This window comes from Neovison vison, chromosome 2, assembly GCF_020171115.1.
Source record: "Neovison vison isolate M4711 chromosome 2, ASM_NN_V1, whole genome shotgun sequence".
Lineage (NCBI taxonomy): Eukaryota > Metazoa > Chordata > Mammalia > Carnivora > Mustelidae > Neogale > Neogale vison.
In genome coordinates this window covers 166,247,181-166,270,308 of record NC_058092.1, presented here as the reverse complement: position 1 = coordinate 166,270,308, position 23,128 = coordinate 166,247,181, and the positions used below count along the sequence as shown (strand labels likewise).

The 23,128-nt window shown below is 45.4% G+C and overlaps 1 protein-coding gene across 8 annotated transcripts in view; it reads right to left on the bottom strand.

The window, feature by feature from the left end:
• Positions 1-23,128, bottom strand: part of SGMS1 (sphingomyelin synthase 1) — a 262,858-nt gene that overhangs the window by 110,679 nt on the left and 129,051 nt on the right. For 5 of the 8 annotated variants that reach the window (XM_044239513.1, XM_044239503.1, XM_044239504.1 and 2 more), the window contains one exon: positions 21,583-21,728. The exons of 2 other annotated variants lie outside the window; for them this stretch is intronic. The gene's annotated coding sequence lies outside the window, so the exon portion shown is untranslated. Of the gene's footprint in view, positions 1-1,606; positions 1,626-21,582; positions 21,729-23,128 lie in introns of those variants that run through there. One more of the 8 variants, XM_044239511.1, reaches the window with a different exon arrangement.

The window sequence follows — 23,128 nt, the reverse complement described above, 5'->3', positions numbered from 1 at the left end:
GGAAGCGCCACCCAGTTACTGAATTCTCTGCAGGCTGGAGGAAGAAAGAAGGCACAAGAAACAGGCTCCTGGTGAAGACAGAAAATGCACAGACAGGGCAGTAGAGCAGAGAGAATCCACTCTCCCAGCCAGCCTCAAGTGTGGTCAACTCTAAAACAGCCCCATGATCCCTGTCTCTCCTCACCCACACCTCTGTCACACCTTCCCCTTGAGCAGGGTAGGGCCTGAGACTCTATTGTAACCAGTGGAATAAACAAAAATGGTGGGATACATTTGGTTACCTCATATACCTAAGGCTGTCATGTCCATCCTGCTACAAGGTTCCCTCCCTTGCTGGTTCAGAAGAAGAGTCACGTGATGGGAGCCTCAAGCTCATGGTTAACACGAAACCATGGTTAACAGAGGCCCTCAGTCTGAGAGTCCACAAGAAACTGCCAACAATCACGTAAGCTTAAAAGCAAACCCTTCCCTAGTCGAGCCTCAGATAACACAGCAGCCCTGGCTGCCCTCTTGACTGCAACCTTCAACTTGTACCCAGCTGAACCACAACCAGACCTCTGACTCCTGGAACCGTGAGATGGTAGATGCCCTGATTAAGCCACTCTGTTTGGAGTGACTGTGTTCTGTGGCTACAGAAGGGAAGTGTAGTGTGAGTCCCTGATGCTTCCAAGGGAGGCTGGGGGCCAAGGCCTGGGAGAGGCAGCCCGTCCACTGGGGTGCCTCCTCGCAAGCCACTGTCTGCCTCGGACCCTCCTTCTCCTCCCTCATGGCATGAGGTAAGAGGCTACCCTGTTCCTGCCATCTATAGGACATAACAGAACATGTTCACCAAGGAAGTAACGGTCTTACAAATGGTGATCTGGTCACTCAGCATGCCGAACAGTGAGAACAGCCAGATGATTTCAGTTGTCACAGGGGCTGTGCTGGGATCCTATCCCTCATAAAACAACTGTAACAAAACAGTATTTTAAAGATGATGTAACAGACTTGAACACATCATAAAACTCATGTTCAGACAGACAAGCTGGAGACTTTCTGTATCAGTGGTTTTGAGAACAGAAGAGAATCAGAGTTCCATCTATTTTGCTAATATGGACTCTATAAATCTAAATATAAACATCCTTGTTGTTGTTTCATTTTTGTTTTTTTAAAGATTTTACTTATTCATTTGAGAGTGAGTGAGAGAGAGAGAAGGAGCTCACAGGAGCAGGCGAGAGGGAGAAGCAGACTCCCTGCTGGGCAGGGAGCCCAACGTGGGGCTTGATCCCGGGCCCCCAGGATCATGACCTGAGCTGAAAGCAGACGTTTAGCTGACTGAGACCCCCAGGCGCCCCACAAATATAAATATTCTTGAACCTTCTGAGCAAGCGCCAACAGCTTTTACCAATTAACTCAAGTAACAATTCTCAAGCAGAGCACATAGCTAAGACCAACTCGGTGAGCCAGAGACCTCTTACCTCAACAGGCCATCCTGCTACCAGCAGAAATGCGTGGGGAGGTCTACAATGGCATCATCTGAAAACTGGGAAATCCTCATGAATCTTCAAGTCCTACCCTCTCAGCGACAGGTGCTGACACACACACACCCAGACTGTAAGTTACCCACCTGCTCAGGGTCACTCAGAAGCCCAACCTGGACCCCCTTTTTCCCAGGCTTCTTTATACCTAAGTCCACACAACTTTCACCTCGAGCCAGAACTAATGAAGTCAGGGGTATCAGATATTCAGCAAGGACAAAAATAGGAATGAACTTTCCACAACACTACAAAGCCCCTGCTTATAAAAAGCAAGCTCTGGGGCAAGAGAAAAAAATGACATTGAATATTAGAAGTTCAATTCCTTTTCAAAAGCAATGCATAGAATTTTCTGAGTAAACGGAAATGTCTCTAAAATAGGCTGCCTTTTCTTAGGAATGATCCACTTTTTCTTTTTTTTTAAATAAACATTAACCAGGGAACCAGATCAAGAGGCCCAAAACAAACACTTGTGCAAGGATGTCCATCCTGTTGCTTTACACGGTCGTTTTCCTAAACCCAGAGATCCGTTCCACAGATGCTCTGGAGTTACATCCTGTGCCAAGGCCCTGTGGTAGGAGCTGTACAAACAGAGCCTGTCTGGGTGTAAACAAGTCATGCTTCCTCACATCTCTGGCAGAAGGAACTTCATCTGAACCAGCAAACACTGCAGGCGCAAGATCCCTATTGCGTGGTTTGGTCGGCTGTTAAGAATGTAGACCGGAGCCCTCTTCTCCTAGAAACTTCTGTGTTTAAGATAAATAGCAACGTGCTTTTGTGTGTATGGACACCGCCCTGACACCAGCAGCAGTTACCCAAACAGAGGGGCTAGACCTCCGTCCCTGGGTCACAGCCCTTCAGAATTCCTGTCACAGGACCCGTTCCACAGCCTAAAAGCAATTAAAAAAAAAGTGGTCTTCCATTCCACATTCTCCTCCCCAATCTTCTCCTCAGTAGCAAGAATAAACACATGTTTAAGACAAAGCAAGGAGGAATGGAGGCTTCTTTTCTCCTTTGCAGATTGCAGGCTTCTGTCCTCAGCACGAACACCAGCCTCTCTGGGCGTGATCAGGGCAGGCGTCATGGAACCATGTTCTACATGCATGTCAGGGCTCTGACACGTCCCACCAACATTGCAGACACGCTGTCCACCACACACGGGCTCTGTCCTCAATGTTTCATGTGCCTGAACTCACCGAAGCTGACGTCCCCGTGTGGTAGAGGAGGAATTGAAGAAAGAGTGACTGAGAACACAGGTTACTCACATTTGCAGAGCGCTGGCCAGAGGCAGCACCTGTGGCCTCAGCTTTCTGCCTGGAGCCTTCCCTACATGATGGCAGTCAGCAGAATGGTGGGTTTGGCCTAGACCCCCCCAACGCCTTCCCTTTCCAGAGCCATCCTGGATGAGGGGACACTGGTCTCACTTACACACAGAAGTCCAGAAAACCCCCAAGGCCCCACTCTTGTAATAAACCTCTGGAGGGTTAACTCCCGTGGGTCCGTCTGCTGGCCCCAGGGCCAGTGAGAAGCAAGGGCGTCAGCCCACCGTCCATCCTCTCGAGATTGCACACAAGGACCTTTTAGAGCCCAAACAGGTGCCAAGACCTTTATGAAACAGGTAATTATTTCTTTTGCAGGAAAGGAAATCCGGACCCAAAGGGCCCCAAGAATGGACGCAGCACAGCTCAGCACTGCGTCTGCGAGAGGAGTCATTCAAGAACGCTCTTCTCCGTCACTGTCAAGACGCGTCTCTAGGACAAGGTTGGTCCTCCACCTTCTTCCCTGAATTGGACCTAAAAACACGATCTCCTTTCCAAATACATAAAATGGGCACGAGGAACCTTTGCTACTGTGGCACGTGAACCTACGTGTGGGGACATCCCGTGGCATCAGAGCCACAACATGACATGACGTGACATGACATGACATGTCCAACCCAGGCCGCCAGCCGTGTGGACAGTGCTCAGGCTGACAGAGCCTGTACGGCCACCAGCCGCACAAGGCTTCCACCGCAGGACATGCAGGGGCAAAAACATGACCTGCAGCCCCGTCAGCCATGAAGAAAGAGGTCTCGGACTTCCTGACTCACCGCTGGAACTCTCATGGACGCCCAAGGCACAGCGCTTTCACTTCATTCAGTAATAGTGGGTTTTGTTTCTGCTACAAAGAAACTTTAATATAGATCACCTGCGATTCAAGCGTTCCTCTTCAAACTGTACTTAATGGTTTCCTTACTGTTATCTGAGCAAATTTCAAAATAAAAACAAACTGCATGTATCCCACAATATGTTTAAAAACAAAATTAACTGCATTCAGGTGAGTTCAAGAGGCTGGTCGCCCAGCATGGCCGGCTTTGCGGAGAACGAACCACAGATCCAACAGCTTGTATTCGCCTCACTTTTTTTTTTTTTTTAAGATTTTATTTGTTTATTTGACAGACAGAGATCACAAGTAGGCAGAGCCAGACAGAGAGAGGGGGGGAAGCAGGCTCCCCACCGAGCAGAGAGCCCGATGTGGGGCTCGATTCCAGGACCCTGGGATCATGACCTGAGCCGAAGGCAGAGGCTTTACCACTGAGCCACCCAGGCGCCCCAGTATGCGCCTCACTCTTGCAACAGTAGGTCGGACAGCTACAAAAGGATCCCCATCATCAGGAAAAGAACCTAAGGGTCAGAGAAGTACAGTGACATCCCTAAGTCACTGTACTTTCTAACGGCAGGACTCCACTCTAAATAGTTTTTTGGAGGGGCATCTCACTGGCTCTGTTGGTAAAGCCTCCAAACTCTTGACCTCAGGGTCATGAGTTCAAAGCCCCACGCTGCGTGTCGAGACTACTTAAAATACACAAATAAATAAGCCATTGTCTTGGAGCTAAAATTTGTGCTTTTTTCTCCTCTAGGCCTCTGTGGAGCAAGAAGTGATGGGGAAAACTGAGAATGAACAGTGGTCAAAATTAAAGTTCAGGGACACCTGATGATGTCCCAGTCACCTGATGATGGCTCAGTCAGCTGAGCCTCTGACTTGTGATTTCTGCTCAGGTCATGATCTCAGGTGGTGGGACTGAACCGAACCCGGCGGGTTCCACGCTCAGCGGGGAATCTGCTTCATCCCCTCCCTCCACGCCTCTCCCTGCTCACTCTCTCTCTCTCTCTCTCAAACAAATAAATAATAATTTTTAAAAATTTTCAGCAGAGGAGAGTCGAAAACAAAGGCTGGCGGTGATGGTGTCATGTGAGGCGACATGTCAGCCCCTTAATTCACCAGCTCGGCCAGGAGAGAAGGCAGAGAAGAAAGAAATCGGACAATGGAAGGGACCAGCAGCCGAGTGGCCATGGAGAAGACGGGAAGCAATGCGCACCAACCGAAATGAAGACGCGACGGGGGCGTCGGGCCGGGATCATGCCCAGGTCATGCCGAGCCCAGGCGGCAGACTTCCTCTGGAGTCCACAGGTCGGGTTTGGTAGGGTTCACGGCATCTTCTGCAACTACCCGGCTCTGCCATCACAACATGGAAGCACCACGGGGGACCCCAGATGACAGCACCCATGTATAAACACAGGTCTCGTGCCAGACTCGGCCCTCCCGCTAGTCGGCAGCTCCTGGTCCAGACGGTCCCCCAGCCTCTGCAGGAACCCCACGATGTACTAAAGAATCAAAGAGAAGGATGCCACAGCCAACCTCAACTCGGGGTGACATCCAGCCAGCCAGCCAGCAGCAAGCGCCCCAAGGGCCTAGTCTGCAGGGGTGCTGAGCCTCACCTCTGGATGAAGATACCCAAGGGATACACTGTTCACTGTTAGTTCTTCCCAAGTCATAATCTGTAAAGCAGTGCATCGATTGGGACTCCTGGAACTGCTCAGCCCAGTCTCACCACAGAACTTACATGGGTGCCATGTTTTACATGGACAATTAAGGCAAAAATGGCCCCAATGTTCCAAAAGCAACTACAAAAGGAAACTGTCAAAAAGAGAGGCAAATAAGCGAATCCTGGCTTCTGTCCTGGACAGCTCCTCCACTTGGAAAAACGCCCCTGACTTCTATGCCATTTTCCTACCTAGCTCTTGCTTCTCGGGAAAGTGCCAACTTGAACATCTTTTCCTCCATGAAGCTCTTCTCAGACATCCCCTGGGAGGACAAGACACTTGCCATATATGCCGATGACTCTGAGCTTTTTCACGACCATCAGCACACTGATAATGCCTCCCGAGCTCAAGGTCCATTTCCCTTCTAGACTCTAAACTCCAGAATGATGCCTGTGTACAAGGCGGGCAATGAGATCCTGACCAAACAGAAGGCTCTGCTGATTCGAGACCACACTGTGCACTGAGAGGTACCCGGTCATCACCAAGGCAGCAAAGCAGAAGTTTGTAGAGCATCTCAGGACCTTTTCCAGCCTGTACTGAGGGCAACGTGATGAAACCAGAGCAAAGTTCGTATCCACAGGCAGGAAACCCATTCTGAGGTGCATCAAAGTAGAAACTATAAAACACTTTCTCCCATACTTATCAGTTACAAAAACAAACATGGTTTCGGTTAATGATAAAATGTTCCCTAGGAGCACCAGGTGGCTCAGCCGGTTAAGCATCTGACTCAACTTCAGCTCAGGTCCTGATCTCAGTGTGGTGAGATGGAGCCCTACATCGGGCTCCACGCTGGGCGGGGAGTCTGCCTCGGATCCTCCCTGTGTCCCTCCTCCCTGCTCACATGTGTATGCTCTTTCTCTCTCTTTCTAAAAAAAAAAATCCCAAACCTAGGCCCTAGCAAATTCAAAGGCATCTACCTGAATGGATTTTAAACAAGTATCTGAACAATTTCTGTTTTGTTTAAAGATATCCACATGGCATATATGAAAACACTGACACACATACAGAACTGCTGGCACTAAGAAAAAAAGATCCTAAAAATTATATACTATGATCCATTTTTGTATAGTAAAACAGAAAAATAAGCTATAATAACATATGCCCCCAGTGTGGCTGCACCTGGCAGAGGGATTTGGGTAAATTTCATTTTCTTCCTTTTTACCTATTGGCACAGTTGACCCTCGCACAATAGTTGACCCTTTGAACTGCATGGGTCCACTTACACATGGGTTTTTCAGTAAATACAGTCCAGGATGGTGAATGTATTTTTTCTCCCTTATGATTTTCTCAATAACACTTTCCTTTCTCCAGCTATCTTTATTGTAAGACACATTGTATATGATACAACATACAAAATATATGTTCATCTACTGTTTATGTTCAGGGAAGGCTCTGGTCAACAACAGTTACATTCTGGAGACACAAACATTACATGTGGAGTGTCCCTAAACCCCACATTGTTCAAGGGCCAATAGGATTTTCTCTTTTATACAATCACATCTCTTTGTTAAGAGGTTTTTTTTTTTGTTTTTTTTTTTAAAGATTTTATGTATTTGTCAGAAAGAGAAGGATAGAGAGCGAGAACAGGTAGGCAGAATGACAGGCAGAGGCAGAGGGAGAAGCAGGCTCCCTGCTGAGCAAGGAGCCCGATGTGGGACTCGATCCCAGGACGCTGGAAAATCTGCTGATTAGACAATTCTTCAAAGCTTTTTCAAAGAGACATAGAAACAGAAAATGTGAAACAGGGCAATGCTGTTACTATTTAATATTGTGTTACTCACAGAGTTAAAAAGACAAGTTTCCCTGCCATCTTAAATGTTCACCCATTCCCACCAGTATCATGATGATGATCCGTCCTACCTTGGTGAACATGGGCACACAAAAGCAAAATGGAACCAATGCTGGTGGTGTTCATTTCAGTTTCTAACTACCTTGTTACTTTCCCAGATATTTTATGTTGGCCTATTTTCTCTCTGGTGTTGGATTCTGCAAACTGTGCAAAACTTAGCTGGCCAATTTCAGAGACCAAAAGGAATTCAGGGTGGCGAGAAACTTCAAAAGTCAAGTCTCCTCTCTTAAAGGTAATTTATATAGGTCAGAAATGGTGAGGGCAGACCTGAGGAGGGTCCGAGCAGTTACCTGAGGTTTAATTCCAATGTTTACACTGGGGTCTCCAAGTACAAGCACTAAGTAGGTTTAATTTCAATTCACGTAGTTATCTAACATCAGCCTATGCATAAATCAGGCAGATCGCCGAATTTCCCATCTTGGATTATGCTTTCATATCTTATATTTCTTTTCATAAATACTAAGTATCTCATCAACACAGTCTTGTGCTTAAATAATGCTCTATTGGCCAGTAACAACAGTTTCACCCACTATATATGACTCCAGGGCATTTTCAAGCTCCAAATGAAAGGGGTTCGACACCTCTTCATAACTGACTGAAATAAACCACACACTACAAATTCCTCCAGAGACTGGTTTTCCAATGACAGAGTTGACCTCCACCCAATCCCCATTATAAATGCTGGATGAATAGAAAAATCAACTCTGAAGGCAGCAGAAGACAACCAGATGGGAAGTAAACTATCTACGAGCCCTGAGAGGAAGGCAATCCCACTCAATAATTTAGGTTTGTAGGATTTATGGCATGAGAGCGAAACCAGATGGACCTCAGAAGAGCAAACCACAGCCTTGTCGGTCAGAATAGGGCCTGCCAGGGTGGCTGAACACTGAGGAATAAAGTCCCCCAAATGAGGAAGTCATCAAGGGTGAAGTCCCAAATTTACGCGTCAGTATTGCATGCGTTTGCTAAACCGAATCCAAGGATCCTGAGGAAAACAGCAACGGTTGGGACATTTTTAGGAAACTGACCAGTTCCAACAGCTGCCTGGGTCCAGGGAGCCGGATAAAGGCCTCAGACTTCCCTCTGAAACCAGAGAAGCACCTTGGCCTAAGGCCCAAAGACCACTTCCCCAGGCGCGCATTTTCTGGGAAATAACAGGCAAAACTGAAATAGCAGAGCCTTAAGGATGAGCCTCTGTACCATGCAAGCTCATCTGCCATTCATTTAACGGCCGGCTTGAACAAAATTCAGCCTTCCTCAGGGGTACATAACAGGATCTTTGCAACGTAGTATCTGCAATGTCCAGCATACAACCAAAAATTATTACACATGTGAGACAAATGGGAGATTAACTCCATAATCAAAGCAGTCCACAGAAACGGACCTACACGTAAACCCGAAAGTGGAATCAGAAGACAAGGATTTTAAGACAAAAAGGCTAAAGACACTGAAGAATTTACAGAATGACAGAAAGAATAAAGAAACAGGATGCTTCAGAAGACATTTAAGAAAAAAAAAAAGAACCAAATGGAAATTATAGACCTGAACTCTACAGTATCTGAAATGAACAACATTGGATCAGATGGAGATTATCAGAGCAGACACAATAACCAAAAAGGCCAGGTGAACTTTAAGACATAGAAATATGAAGAAGAATCAGGCTGAAGCACAGAGGGGGAAAAAACAAAACAAAAATTAAAAAACCCAATGGTTTAAGAAGCGCCTCCAAGACCAGACAGGAATATTAAATGATTTATTGACAAGTTAGAGGAGAATAGAGAGAAGGGGGCAGAAACATTCAAAACTGAGCAAAACAGTAATCTGCCAGAGCAGGACATTCAGTTAGTCACAAGAAAATATCACCTAATCATGCAAACCAAAGATACAACAAAAATGTGTCGATGTGACCAGAGAAGAAAAGACAGAGAATAGTAAGAATACAGCTGACAGTTCATCAGAAAGACAGCAAACAACATCTTTAAAGAACTGAAAGGAAAAAAAACAAAACCAGAAACCGTCAACCTAGAATTCTATGCACAACAAAATCCCTTCAAAAATAAAGGAAAAAATAAAGAATCTTCATAGAAATGAAAACTGAGAAAATCTGTGCCCCACACTGCAAGAAACGCCAAAGGAAGCTCTCCAGGAAGAACAGAAGTGGTACCAGATTTAACTCTGAATCTAAAGAAAGAAGAGCCTTGAAAGAAGTCAGTGCACAGGTAAACACGAAAGAGCCCTTCTCTTAATTTCCCTAAGACCTACTTGTTACAGATACTATATTAACTGCATGTACATACACATATGTTTATACACACTTCATATATACAATATGAAAAATAGGAACCTATGTTAGTTTATAACATGTATGGATATAAAATATATGAGGATAGTACAATGAAAAAGAAGGGGAAAATGAAACCGTACTATAGGTTTCATACATTTTTTACACAAAGCAGTAAAATCTCAATTCAAAAAGGACTTATTAGACATGAATATTGTAATCTGTACAGAAACTACAAGAACAACAAGGCAGGGGCGCCTGGGTGGCTCAGTGGGTTAAGCCGCTGCCTTCGGCTCAGGTCAGAATCTCAGGGTCCTGGGATCGAGTCCCGCATCGGGTTCTCTGCTCAGCAGGGAGCCTGCTTCCTCCTCTCTCTGCCTGCCTCTCTGCCTACTCGTGATCTCTCTCTGTCAAATAAATAAATAAAATCTAAAAAAAAAAAAAAAAAAAGAACAACAAGGCAAAGAGGTATAGCTGAAAACCTAATAGAGAAATTAAACATATCTAAATTTAAACAAAGATAAGTTAAAAAAGGTGATATGGGGTTAAAAAAACAAAAGTGTCTACAGGCTGAGACAAATAACAACAAAAATGGGAGATCTAAAACTAACCACATCAAATAATTATGGTAAACAGACTAACCATTCCAATTAAAAAGCAGAGATTGTCAGAATACACAAAAAAGCAATCCCCAACTATGCACTACAACAGATACACTTTAAATGTAAAGACACAGAAAAACAAACTTGGAAAAGCATACACCAACATGATCTTGATATAAAAACCAGATGAAGACAATAAAAGAAAACTATAATATCACTCAAAAAACGTATGTACAGAATTCCTCAACAAAATACAGTATAGACATAAGGACAGATGAATAAACAGTGAAGCATATAAAACAGAGGCCAAAAACAGATTACACATTTATGGTCGACTGATTTTTTTTTTTTTTACACCAAGTTACCAAAATAATTCACTGGCTACAAGGACAGTCTTTTCAACAAACAAGGCAAGAAAAAACTGATACCCAAATACAAAGAATGAATCCTCACCTCTACACCTCACACGGAACTAACCATAGAAGCCTAAAACTATAAGCAGAAAAACATTATCTTTGTGATGATGGACTAGGCAAAGCACTCTGGATAAAATAGAGAAACCCTGATAAATAAGACTTCATCGAAATTAAAACTTCTGCTTTTTGAAAGACACAGTTAAGAAAATAAAAGGCCAACCACCAACTGGAAAATATTCACAATACACATATCTCACAAAGGACTTATACCTAAAATACATAAAGAACAGCTATAATTCAAGAACTAAAAAGCATAAAAAGTTAAGAATAAAAAGTCACCCATCCCAGTCTTTAAAAAAGCAACAGACCTGACTAGATTACTTCATAAAAGACAACACAGGAATGGCCAGTAAGTATGTGTACAATAATGACGATGACATCATTATCATCAAAGAAATCACAGGAAAGCACAAAGTAGTACACATGATACCCACTAGAAAGCTGATATTGAAAAGACTAACAACAGCGAGTATCGGCAAAGGCTTAGAGCATATTGGAGCACTGACGGACATGTTTAAAAACAGAGCCCCTTTAGGAAAATGTTTGACAATTTTTTTTATAAAATTAAATATATACTTATCCAGGGATACAATTCTAAGTATATGCAAAAGAAACAAAAACATATGTCTGCAGAGAGACTTGTACATTAATGTTCATGGTAGTTATGTTCATAATAGACAAAAACTGGAGCCCACCCAAACAGATTAGTAGATAAATTCACACCACAGAATGCTACTCAACAGACAGCCAACCGCCTCCTCCATATTCCCTCCAACAGGTATGTACTTGAACTCATGATGACCGGACTCCCCACAACCCCGGCACCTTCTTCCTGCATCTTTCCCCCGCCTTAGTAAAAGATAACTCAACTTATCAGCAGCTCAGGTCAAACTCTGTGGAGAAACCCTGCATGCCTCTTTCTCCCGAATCCATACCTGACCACACCCCAATCCCACTGCCCTTCTTTAGGAGTATATCCAGAATCGGACCTCTTCCTACTCACCTCTTGCCACTGCCCCCTCCCTGTCCCCCTCCCCTAGCCAAGAGAACATGGCCGGCCTAGACAAAGGCAAGAGTTTCCTAACTAGTCTCTGCACACCCTCCCAGGTCCCCTCCAGGATGCCCTTCACAGGGCAACTAGAAGATTCAAGACACAAGTCACATCACTCCACTTCTCTGCTTATGACCTCCGGTACCTTCTTGCCTTACTGAGAGCAAGAGCTGAAGTCCTCATGATAGCCCACAGAGGCCCTGTGTGGCCCGGGCCTTACTTACTACCTCCCTAAGGGCTTATCCTTCAATGCCCCCCGGCTGACTCCTCTCTAGCCAAGCCGGCCCCTGGCTGGTGCTCATGCAGTCTCTTCTGTAGGAGGGTCTTTGCCACGCAGGTTCCTCCACCTACAACACCCTTCCCTCAGAGAGCCTGGGCCTGAGGCCTGCCCCCCGTCAGCACTCACACACCCCCACATCGAAAGGGGCATGAGATGGCGTTTTCTCCATCCCTCCACACACCTGCCCTGCTTTATTCTTCCTCCCAAAACTCCCCACTAGCTGGCACATGCATCTCTTCTCCCCCTCCCCATACAGTAGAGCAGGGACCTCATCTGGCTCCACACTCTGGCCCCCTACCTAGAACGGGTCTACGGAGCAGACACACAAGGCCTGTCGTGTGAGCGGATGAACGGAGACACCAGCCCAGGCAGCGTAAGGAAGTGAGGGCCAAAGTAAGGAGGTAGAGAGGCCAGGAGGGCCACACGCAAACCAGCATGTTGTAGGAGCAGGAACCACAAATGTGGGCGAAGTCACACCAAGACAAAAGGAGACAAGAGCTGTGGCGGATGGCGCTAGAATGCAGGCAAGGGGTCTACATGATCAACCAACCTTCACAGACTCCAAATAGTAGCCCCTAAACGTCACTCGAAACAGGCAAGCATCTTTAGGCCAAGATTAATGTGCCCTGAATCAATGCAAAACAGGCTTACACTCTTTGTGCACTTACATCTTCCACAACAAGAAATGGCCAGTGCGAAGGAAAACCTTCAGTCTGCGTGGTCTACTTGGCGAAGGCTCAGCCCGCACACTGACTTCTCATTCTCACAGACTCGTGCCAAGAGGCAGGCAACACTGTAATAGTCATTGTTACACTGAAGTAGTTCTTCATTGCCACTAAAATTCAGTGAGTCTGCCTAGAAAACCCCAGAGCCGATTGTTCTGGTCAGGAGTCTAAGAACGAGTGTCAGGGTTACTTAATAGTATTTAAAATCCAAGTCAACAAACAATAAACAAATATTTGACAAATATTTTCTCCAAAAAGAAGAAAGAAGTTTCTTCTTTTTTCTGAGCAAGAAGGAAGAGTAACACGTATGGACTCAGATCACGACAAGAACCCCCAAATCCGGCCAGAAAGTGTGGGACAACAGCAGTGGTGGTTCCTTGCTGTCCTCCCTCCACATGGGAGGCCTGGGAGAGCGTGCCCAGGACCAGTATCTCCTCACCAGGCCCACGGGGGGCCTTCCTTTAATTCGCCACCAATTCGAAGTTTCATTATTCAGACTGAAACAGGACACCGCGCCCAATGATCCAAGCCAACTGCCTTTTCCTGGCTCCATGTCCATCACAGCGAGGAAGAGGCAGTGTCTCCAGAGGGACGGAGGGGAGGAGACGCTGTCCCGACTCTGGTCTCTGTCACTGCCCCACAGTCTCTCTGAAAGCTACGCCTTCTGTCAGCTTCTACACAATCCCAGGCACAACTCTTCTGAAACATCCCCAAGAAAACGAGAACAGGAACATTTTTAAAGCTAAGTAATTTTGAAAAATCTTTTAATAGAGAAAAAGAAAAGTAGGGTAGTTCCCAGTAAGTTCTTTCTTAACCTTCTTGAGAGACTTGAGGAAGGGGGATAGAAGTGTGGGGCTCTGAAAGCTGAGTGGAGAAATTAAGTCTCCCTCCCTCCCATAACTCCAGCTCGTGCAGACACGGTTCAAACCTCATGTTGGTGATGCAAAACACATCTTACTAGGAGCTGGAAAGCTTCCTGAGATGAACAAAGGGGTCCCATCCCTCTGAAGTCACCTAGATGTTGGAAAGTGCGGTGTGGTTGTGACAAACCTGGCTTTGGACCAGTACTCTGTGCTCCTGCAAGGTTGGGTCTGTTTTCCCAGGTCTGGAGTAGGAAGAACATCTGGGATTGTCTTCTTGCCCAGGGCCTCCTCCTTCACGTCCTCACCAGAGGTACCTTCACACCGAGGCCTTCCTGCCTTCCTGACAACGCACTACGGGCCACACACACGCATCTCACACACGCACACTCGCCCACTCAGGAGGACATTCCCGTCCACTCTTTGGCTATCGTTTGGTCAAAATCCCGATCACTGCACCCATACATTTTCCTTGCTCTCCCATTAGGCTGTTTATCCAAAGTCTTCCTCCCATTGGGCTATAAGCTCCATGACGTAGGTTTGGGTTTTGTTTTGTTTTGTTTTGTTTATTTAAAGTGGTTCAGGGGCCCCTGGGTGGCTCAGTCAGTTAACTGTCTGCTTTAAGCTCAGGTCATGATCTCAAGGTCCTGGGATCAAGTCCTGAATGGGGGGGGGGGTGTCCCTGCTCAGTGGGGAGACTGCTCTTCTCTCTGCCCTTACCCCGCTTGTGCATTCTCTCTCTCAAATAAATAAAATCTTTAAAAAATAAAAATAAAGTGCTTCACTACCTCAAGTATGCAAAGGAGGGCCTAGAATGTAAAAGTGACACTCAAAATGTGGTGAATAAAGGAAACGCCTGATAGTCCCCACAAGGTCCTGGGGTTTTCATTAGCGATGTAGTTCTGAGGACATAAAAAGGCCCTCTGAGGATATACCTTCAGAGAAGAGATGATCTGAGCTGTTTAATAAGAGTATTTTTAAATAAAGCGAACAGCAACGTCAGAGATGACACAGGTAGCTGATTACATGGCAAGAAGAACAAAAGAAACAACTATTATAAACCCAAAGGGGTGAGATGGCTCTGGGTTATCCCACCCAATGAGATGAGACACGTGACACACTCTTCGCAGGAAACAAAGTTGACTGAGTCTGAAAACAGACTCTGGGTTGCAAGTGAACACCCGCTCCGTGTTCTCTACCCCCCCAACTCGCCCCAATCACCGGGCCCTTTACCAAGAAAGGGCACTCAGTCAGTTTTATTTTACTTTGATTCACTCATTTTGACAGAAGGGAAAACCAACAGAATGTGACAATGTCAAGACAATACTCATGCTTCCAAATGTTTTTCTTAGTAGTGGCTTTTCTGACTGTGTGGGGGTTTGTAATGACTCCATTAATAATTAACATTTTTCGGGGTGCCTGGGTGGCTCAGTGGGTTAAAGCTTCTGCCCTCGGCTCAGGTCATGATTCCAGGGTCCTGGGATCGAGTTCCGTGTCAGGCTCTCTGCTCAGCAGGGAGCCTGCTTCCCTTCCTCTCTCTCTGACTGCCTCTCTGCCTACTTGTGATCTCTGTCTGTCAAATAAATAATAAAATCTTAAAAAAAAAATTAACATTTTTCTACCAAACATGTTGGAAGAAAAAGAATCTGTAAGTTACTTACATAATCTTTGCTTCTATCTTGGTTTCTTTCCCAAACTATTACAGGGAGAAACAGCTATATACATTCAAAACAGAAATACCCAACACATCTTTCAGCGTGATATAAATAAATTACCAAAAGAGGGGTCCAGGATTAAAAACCCCTGCATAAAAAGCAAAAAGACTGATTCACATCTAAAAAGGCTTTCTTCGTTTTACTAGAGGATTTCTTAATCCTTTGTAAATTAGTGAACTTCTTAGTCCTTTTTAAATTAGTGAACTTTCCTTATCAACCTAAATTAATTCAATTTATTAAAAATATCATTGGTGTAATTTTCAGAAATGTGTTCACTACATGAAAAATACAACTGAAAAGAACAAGAAAACCCTGAGAAAAGTCTATGTTATCAAACTTTGAGAAAAAATAATAATAGTGAATGCTTTGGATTAAATAATTTAAAAGCCTCAAAATATTTATAACTTGGGTTGCAAGCCATCTTCTTCCTTAGAAACCATTTCCACCAATGCCAACTCAAAGTAAACATTCCAGTATTTTAAAAACAAGCAGCCATTTCTTCATGACAAAACGTGAAGATCCGCCATACACACACATTTTATAAAATCAAAATTCCAGATCAGTTACTCAAAGAACTCAGGATGAATATTAACGCCTCTCAGCCCTTCAAAGATTAATGCTAAAATTTCTAATCATAATATGGTCTTATGTAAATGTCTACAGCTAGTAACACAGCTGCCATGCTTACCATGTTATGTTTCTGCCTCTTTTCACGGCAAATATCTAAAGCACACTATTCCTTTTCAAGATTTCAAAGTCTGTATCTGTCCCAGGCCATTGTTATTCCTACTCGGATCACCACAACTTGAGCTTTCCACCACTCTAAGTCAACTCTAACTCCATCTAACATTTGCTGAGAACCACAACACATCCTGAAACAATTACTCATTAGCTTACATCATGCCCAACATACTGCTGTTTCCAGGACCCTGCAACCCACTGTGGCAATGCAGACAAGAAGGTGGGCAGGGAGGGCCGGACACATTACGTCAGTAACTAAGATGGTGGGTCCTTTTCTGCAACATTAATCCAGGAGATTAAATAAACAGCAGATTAAAGTTCACAACAGAGTATGTGATTCCTTCAGGATCCCAGGGGGCATACACATAGGTGACACACTCCCATCAGATGGCAATGCTTCTTGCTTTCCATGCTGCCACTTAGGGTTACTCCAAGAGTATACGGCCAACTGCATTCTCAAATCCTAAATGTGATCCCGCAGATCTGCACACTGCACAGAAAACCATAACACTCAGAATTTCTTCTTCAGATTGATTCCTTGTTTACATCACTGGCATAGTCTACTATTTGCAACTATTTTCACTTATAAATACTATTCCGCTTACTCAGAATCAAGCAAAATAACACTGAATAAAGGGACCAATGTCATGGATGTCACCATGAGGACCCATGGTGGACATCGCATCAGGAGAATTACTCGGGCACCACAGCGTACTTAGAAGGGTAGAACTGTATGATATAAAACATTAAGCAGCTAATTAAATCGATGAACAAAAATAAATCTCATTTCAAGAAATAATGTCTCAAAGACATCAAGGTCTGCCCAACTCAGAAAGCATCTTACAAGATACTATTCTCCACCTCATTCGAGACCTAATCTGATAGGTTGGAGCAGACACCCAAAATGAAAGAAGAAACTGGGCTTATACCCAAGTTTTAATTTTTTGAGTTCTACCCCAAATGCCTTCCCACTTAATCTATCAGAAGCACCTGCTAAGAGGCCCCTGGGCGGCTCAGTCCATTGAGCGGCTACCTTCAGCTCAGGTCATGATCCCGGGGTCCTGGGATCAGTTCCACATCTCCCTTTCCCTCTGCGCTTCCCCCTGCTCGTGCTCTCTCTCTCTCTCTTTTTTCTCAGTCTCAAATAATAAAATTTTTCAAAAAATAACACACACAAAAAAGAAGCACCTACTAAAAACAAAGCAACAAAACCAGATCCTTCCTTCCCACAGAGTGACACAACAGATACCTTACAGTACCCCTGCCCAGATAAAAATAACAAAAGAAGAAGAAGAAAATACAACATCTTTTTAAATGCATTGGTGAGTTGACAATAAAGGAAGAGACAGGAGAAGTGGGAAAGGTGCAGAACCAGAACCTCTGGTCACGCTGACCCTCTGTGAGGATCCTTCTGCAGACCAGAGAGGCCATAAACCCAGGTTACTCAGCTGTGAGCTGAACAGGCCCCTTCGTTACACTGACCCCACAAAACTGGGCCCTCGGGATACGGGTGATTTCTTTTTAAAGTGGGTATATTTGGGGTGGGGGATGGGGTGGAAAATCTCCCTTGAGAATTTATAACTGGCAACTAGTACTCTGTGGTTTTGTGGTCCAAATTCAAAAAACCGCAAGTAGGGAATTGAGTTGATGGTGCCTACTGGTACCTGAAAGGAGCAAATGTAACTACTTCAACCTAGGCCTTAAAGAACTTGCACAGATAAAACTGCTAAGGAACGTGAGTTCACAGTCAATAAACCACAAACACGCAAGGAAACATATCAACATGAACGAGTGCCAACAGACACAGGCAAATGAATCAGATCTGAAAAGATGTCACATACCAGAATTCAAATGCTGGAAGTCAACATAAAATAAGCAGATTTAACATATCTCAATAAATGAGGGAAGTCTGAAAAGGAGTAAAATCTCATTTAAAAAGTATTACCACATGGACTTCAGAAGGTTCCAAAAATAATGGCTAAATATTTCAAAATTTAAAAAACATATTTATTGAGCACCTATGTCCTAGGTGTTGTACCTTTGTCTAGTCTCTGTAGACAAAGCAGTAGGGTGAAATAAATAAATAAGTAAATGAATGGATAAATACATAAACAAAATTTGGAAGTGTAAAAATCCTTTTTTTTTTAATCAAGGACAGCGTAAACAGCAGATTAAAAATAAGCTGAAAAGAAACTGGTGACTCAAAAGACAAATGCAAACAAATGGTACAGAATTGTGCAGGCAAGGACAAAGACAACAAAAATAAAAAAGGGACAAAGACCAGGGAAGTGAGACCCCATCACAGACCAGGGAAGTGAGAACCTCTTACCATATGTCTGGTGGGGGGTTCTTGTTGAAGAAAAATAATAAAGAAACTAGGCAGAGGCATTATTCTAATAAATAATGGTGAAATTTCCCTAATATCAATCTTCAGACTCAGAAAATCCAAAAAGTCACCATCAGGAAAAGGGGAAGGGACAAGGAAAGAGAGCTCCCCACTTGGATGTAAGAAACCACGAGCACCAAAGACAAAGCAGAATCCTTAAAGCAGCCAGAAGGCAAGAGAGTTGAGCTATTTGAACTGGACTTGGAACATCACACGGGAGTGAAGCAGGCACAAAAGGAAGGAATGAGTCTCCCACAGAGCAGTGTAAGCAAAGGCACAGAAGGAAACAGGACAGGTAATGCAGATTTCACAAATTGCCAGGCTCCGCCGCACCGCATCCGAAGACAAGAATGTCCTCACACTGTCCGCATCAACCCTAACACAGAGACGGGTCTCCTCCAGCCCCTAACAAGTTATAACGACCACCCCTGCCTAAAGTAACCTTCCACCACCAGCAGTAGTAAGGCTAGCCCTCCATCTCTCCTAACCTTAGAACTTTGAACTGTGAACTTCAAGGCACGTCAGTCTATGGGAATTCCAACTGGAGGGCTTATGTCAAGTACCAAATCCAGGAAGCCTGGTGAGCCTGCAGGAGAAATACAGGCAGAAGGGAAACCTCAAGTAATACCATGTGAACGTGTGTTTTCCTTTTCTTGGCCAACCTCCCCTAGGTTTTCTAAGCCGTCGTGACTCCCAGGCTTTCCTTCCTGATAGCAACGTCTGGAAGAGAAGGAGGACAAGGAGCACTGTGTTACAGTCCCCGCCTCAAGTCAGCCTCTTCTGGGGGGAGCGCGTCTACTGACTGTTCACCCCTCTCGGTTGTAAGCACCTCTGCTGGGGAACTCATGTGAAATAGCCAAAGAAAACAGCGGGGTGGACCTCGGGGTGGCGGGGAAGATGCTCACTGAACTAGTACACGAAGCCTCAACCACATTAAACACCCAGGAGAGTGAAAATCTGCAAATGAGAATTTGAGAAGTTCTGAGATTCCTCTGTGAATGCCGGAGCTGCCCTGGCCTGTGTGATCGCGTGGCCCGACTCCAGGCCCCGCTGCTTCAGAAGGAGCAGGAGGAAGCTCGTGCCACCCTTCAGGGGAATCGAGCCTCGTTGCTGCAAGCAGCGCAGGAAGCTCATGAGGGACGAGGGGCGGCATGAGCAGACTCTCGTCCCAGCCACACAGAGGCGGCTCAGTTCACCATCAGCCACGGGATGTGGCCTCACCAGTTCGGGCACCAGGCTCGTCCAGAAGGCTCCCCCTCTGTGAGGACGAGGCTTATTTAACCATTTGTTGTAAGGCTGCCTGTGTAATAACGCAAAGCGTAAAAAAACTCCGGGACGTGTCTGCTCGGTCAGTGTCCCTGCGGTGCATGACCAGTGAGGCAGGTTCATTGTCAAGAGCACAGTCCGGGGAATCAAACCGATCTGGGTTCGAGTGCTCGCTCCGCCAGTCTCTGAGTGCCCGAGGCCAGGCAGGCTGCCCAACGTCCCAGCCGCAGCCGAGTCACACTTCCGCCAGGCTTTTGGTGAAGATTCAAAATAGGTATGGGTACACAGAGCATCCGATAAGTAAATAAAAATTCTCAGAAGCCTAAAGAAACGGAGCTTCTAATCACATAGCGCACTACTGAAAAATAAAGTGGATTCCATTTATTCCCAAAGTGACTCACACCGAAAGCTCACATCCTTGAGGGCAACTTCCCAGCGGGGCACACCGACAGGACTGCTCAGCCAACACTGTGCACTTGAAGACACGGGTCTACACATGGGAGGATCTGGGCTCCGGAACACCTCTGTGAACTACATGAGAAGATTTCTGGCAAAGTGGAGTGTCTCCGCTGTGTCGTCTTCACTAACCCGGTCCCGGAAGGGTCTGCGTGACGGGGGCAGCGTCGGAAACACGCAAGCCCAGTCCTCCACCTACACCAGCCTCGGCACCGTCTCCCGACTTATCCAAGAACCCAGGAGAGCCTCCGTTGGGAAAGGGACATTTTTCATCACATCTCAGACTGATAATATAGTCTCAGTACAATCATGAAACAATAACTCTTGAAAATATTAAATTTCAACAAGCTCATTCAATGTTTAAGAATGATCACAAACCAAGAATCCACGAAATGAGAACAAGTAGCAGATACTGGTGGAAAAAATAGAGAGGAAGAGTTACAATACCATGGGCACTAGGGTTGTTTCAAATCCTGACAGCAACATGGTCTCCACAGCGCCGAGTGTGAGACAGACAGACATACTGCCTGCCCACTGCCCTGTCTGCCCAGCTGCACCATCGGAAATACCCACTTGGAACCTCAAGATCCTCATCTAGGAAACGGGACTTGTTTAATGTTCCTATGATGATGTGACGATCAAAGACCTAAATACTTGGCCCGGGGTCTATTTGTAGCATTCTACGTTGGTAGAGTAAAAGGAAAACAAAGTAGCCTAATGGACCAAAGTGACACATACAGGACGTGGCCACTTCCATAAGAAAAGAGCCAGCAGGAACCTGAGGGGCTCAGTGGGTTAGGCCTCTGCTTTCAGCTCAGGTCATGATCTCGGGTCCTGGATGGAGCCCCACATCAGGCTCTCTGCTCAGTAGGGAGTCTGCTTCCCCCTCCCTCTGCCTGCCTCTCTGCCTACTTGTGGTCTCTTTCTCTGTCAAATGAATAAATAAAATTTTAAAAAAAGAAAAGAGCCAGCATATCAAGAGACACCCACTGAAGGTCACGGGATAGGAAATAATGGGTGACCCTGACCTTGACAATAAGCGTTAGTTACTGAAAAGATAAGAATTACAGGCTATCAGCAAGGAAATGAAGTAAGCCCACCACACTGTCACTGGGTTTGCAGGGAGGGCAAAAGGGGTCAAAGTTCACAACTCAGTGGGCATCAGTCAGGGGAAGAATAAAGCCAGGAAGGAATAGCTAATTCAAAGGTCACGTCCTCACTGAGCTGCCCAGTTCCCAGAATCACGGGCTACAAATCTTCATCACTCCTCTCTGCCCAGAGTTGCAAGCTGCCTTTATGGTCTTTCTTGGCCTTTGGGCAACAGAAAGGGCTCTGGAGACCCTGCCTCAGAGCTGTGCCAGGAGGAGTTAAGAGCAACAGCCCCCTGCAAGGTCAAGTTGCTTTTGGGGCCAGAAGGTGAGCAACGCCCATCCCTGAGCACAGAGAGCGGCTCCGGTGGACAGGGGGCAGCAGAACGGGCCAGGGCAGGGTCAGCCCCAGCTCTGGCTCCCACCTACCTCCCAAAGCAGCCCTTCTGCATCTACCAATGGGCTCCTTCCACGTTATTCTCACGCACGCTTCCTCGGGTCGGCTCCTGTCTCTTCCTTCATGATGTTCCCAACCACACGCTTCTGGGAAACCCCCAAAGATCTCAGTGGTGGCCCTGGAAGAAAGGAGCAACATGAGCTCAGCCACAGGGAAAATGGAACCATCTAACCCTGAAGCTCAGAGGCACATTATCAACTCAGGCCACGTCACTGGAAGCGAAATGAAAGTGCTAGATCAGAAAACAAAAAATTCACAATAGGTCTTCCCAACTCCTACCCTCCTCTTTCCAAGCTTTCTGTTTTTTAGAGCCTTTTTCTTTTCTTTTCTTTTCTTTTTTTGCCAAAAATTCACATAACTTGAAACCCCACCTCTTCTTCATTGAAAACTCAAGTCTGTAACTCTCTACATCACAGAGGCATTTCTCTTTTTATGTATTTATCTATATTCTTTGTCAACGAATAACTGATTTTCACAAATCAACTACATCAACCTCAGTATGAAAACAAACGGTAACTAGGGTTACCCTCTTTACAAGTTGATGAAAAGGTGGTCCCTTCTCTGAGGCCAAACCATTACCCCTACGAACACTACCTGCTGGTTACATCCGTGTCAACGGGCTTCTGCATAACCAGGAAGTTAGAGATGTTTTTGCATCTGACAAAGAACAAAGAGCCCTCTTCATACAGTCCCTCATCAACAGCTGCTGGTACTTCCACACAAATGTGTAATCTAATGGCAGCTTGCAACAGAGCATCTCATTGTAGTCGTGTTTCATCAACAGCATTCTGTTTTCTTCTCTCTAGAACCATCTATCAGAAGTGCATCCTCAACCCTTTCCAGGGTCACATAAGCCCTGCATCACTGACTAGCTGATGAAGGCAAAGGCTACTCTGGCACCACTCAAATTTCAGAAAGACCTTCAGCTCTCTGAAGCCCATCCTTGGACACCAGGATAAAAATCCTAAGGCCATGTGCCAAACAGGACGGCAGCCACCTTGAACCTACCCAAGAAGATTAACTTTGTGAGGAAACAATTCTTGCAATAAAAGAAACCACTCTTAACAGCACAGAGAACCTTGTCAGAGCCTAAGGCAGTCCCTTGATTACCCTCTCTTTATCCTGTCTATGAAAAATAGGACTATACCTGGAAATAATCAAATACAGGTGGTCTCTGGGTTATGATGGTTTAACTTGTGACCTCTTGACTATGACAATGCAAAAAGCAATACACATTCAGCAGATACCAGGCTTTGAATTCGGATTGATTCCTGGTCTAGGGCTCTGCGGTAGAATACTCTCTAATGATGCTGGGCGGCAGCAAGCCTCAGCTCCCAGGCATCTACCAGACATGAGGGTAACTTAACAGCCATTCTGTACCACACAACACCTCTGGTTTTCATTTTCAGTACTGAATTCAGTATTGAATAAATTACATGACCCATTCAACACCGATTATAAACTAGGCTCTGTGTTAGTGGACTCTGCCCAGCTAGAGGCTAAGGTCAGCGTTCCCAG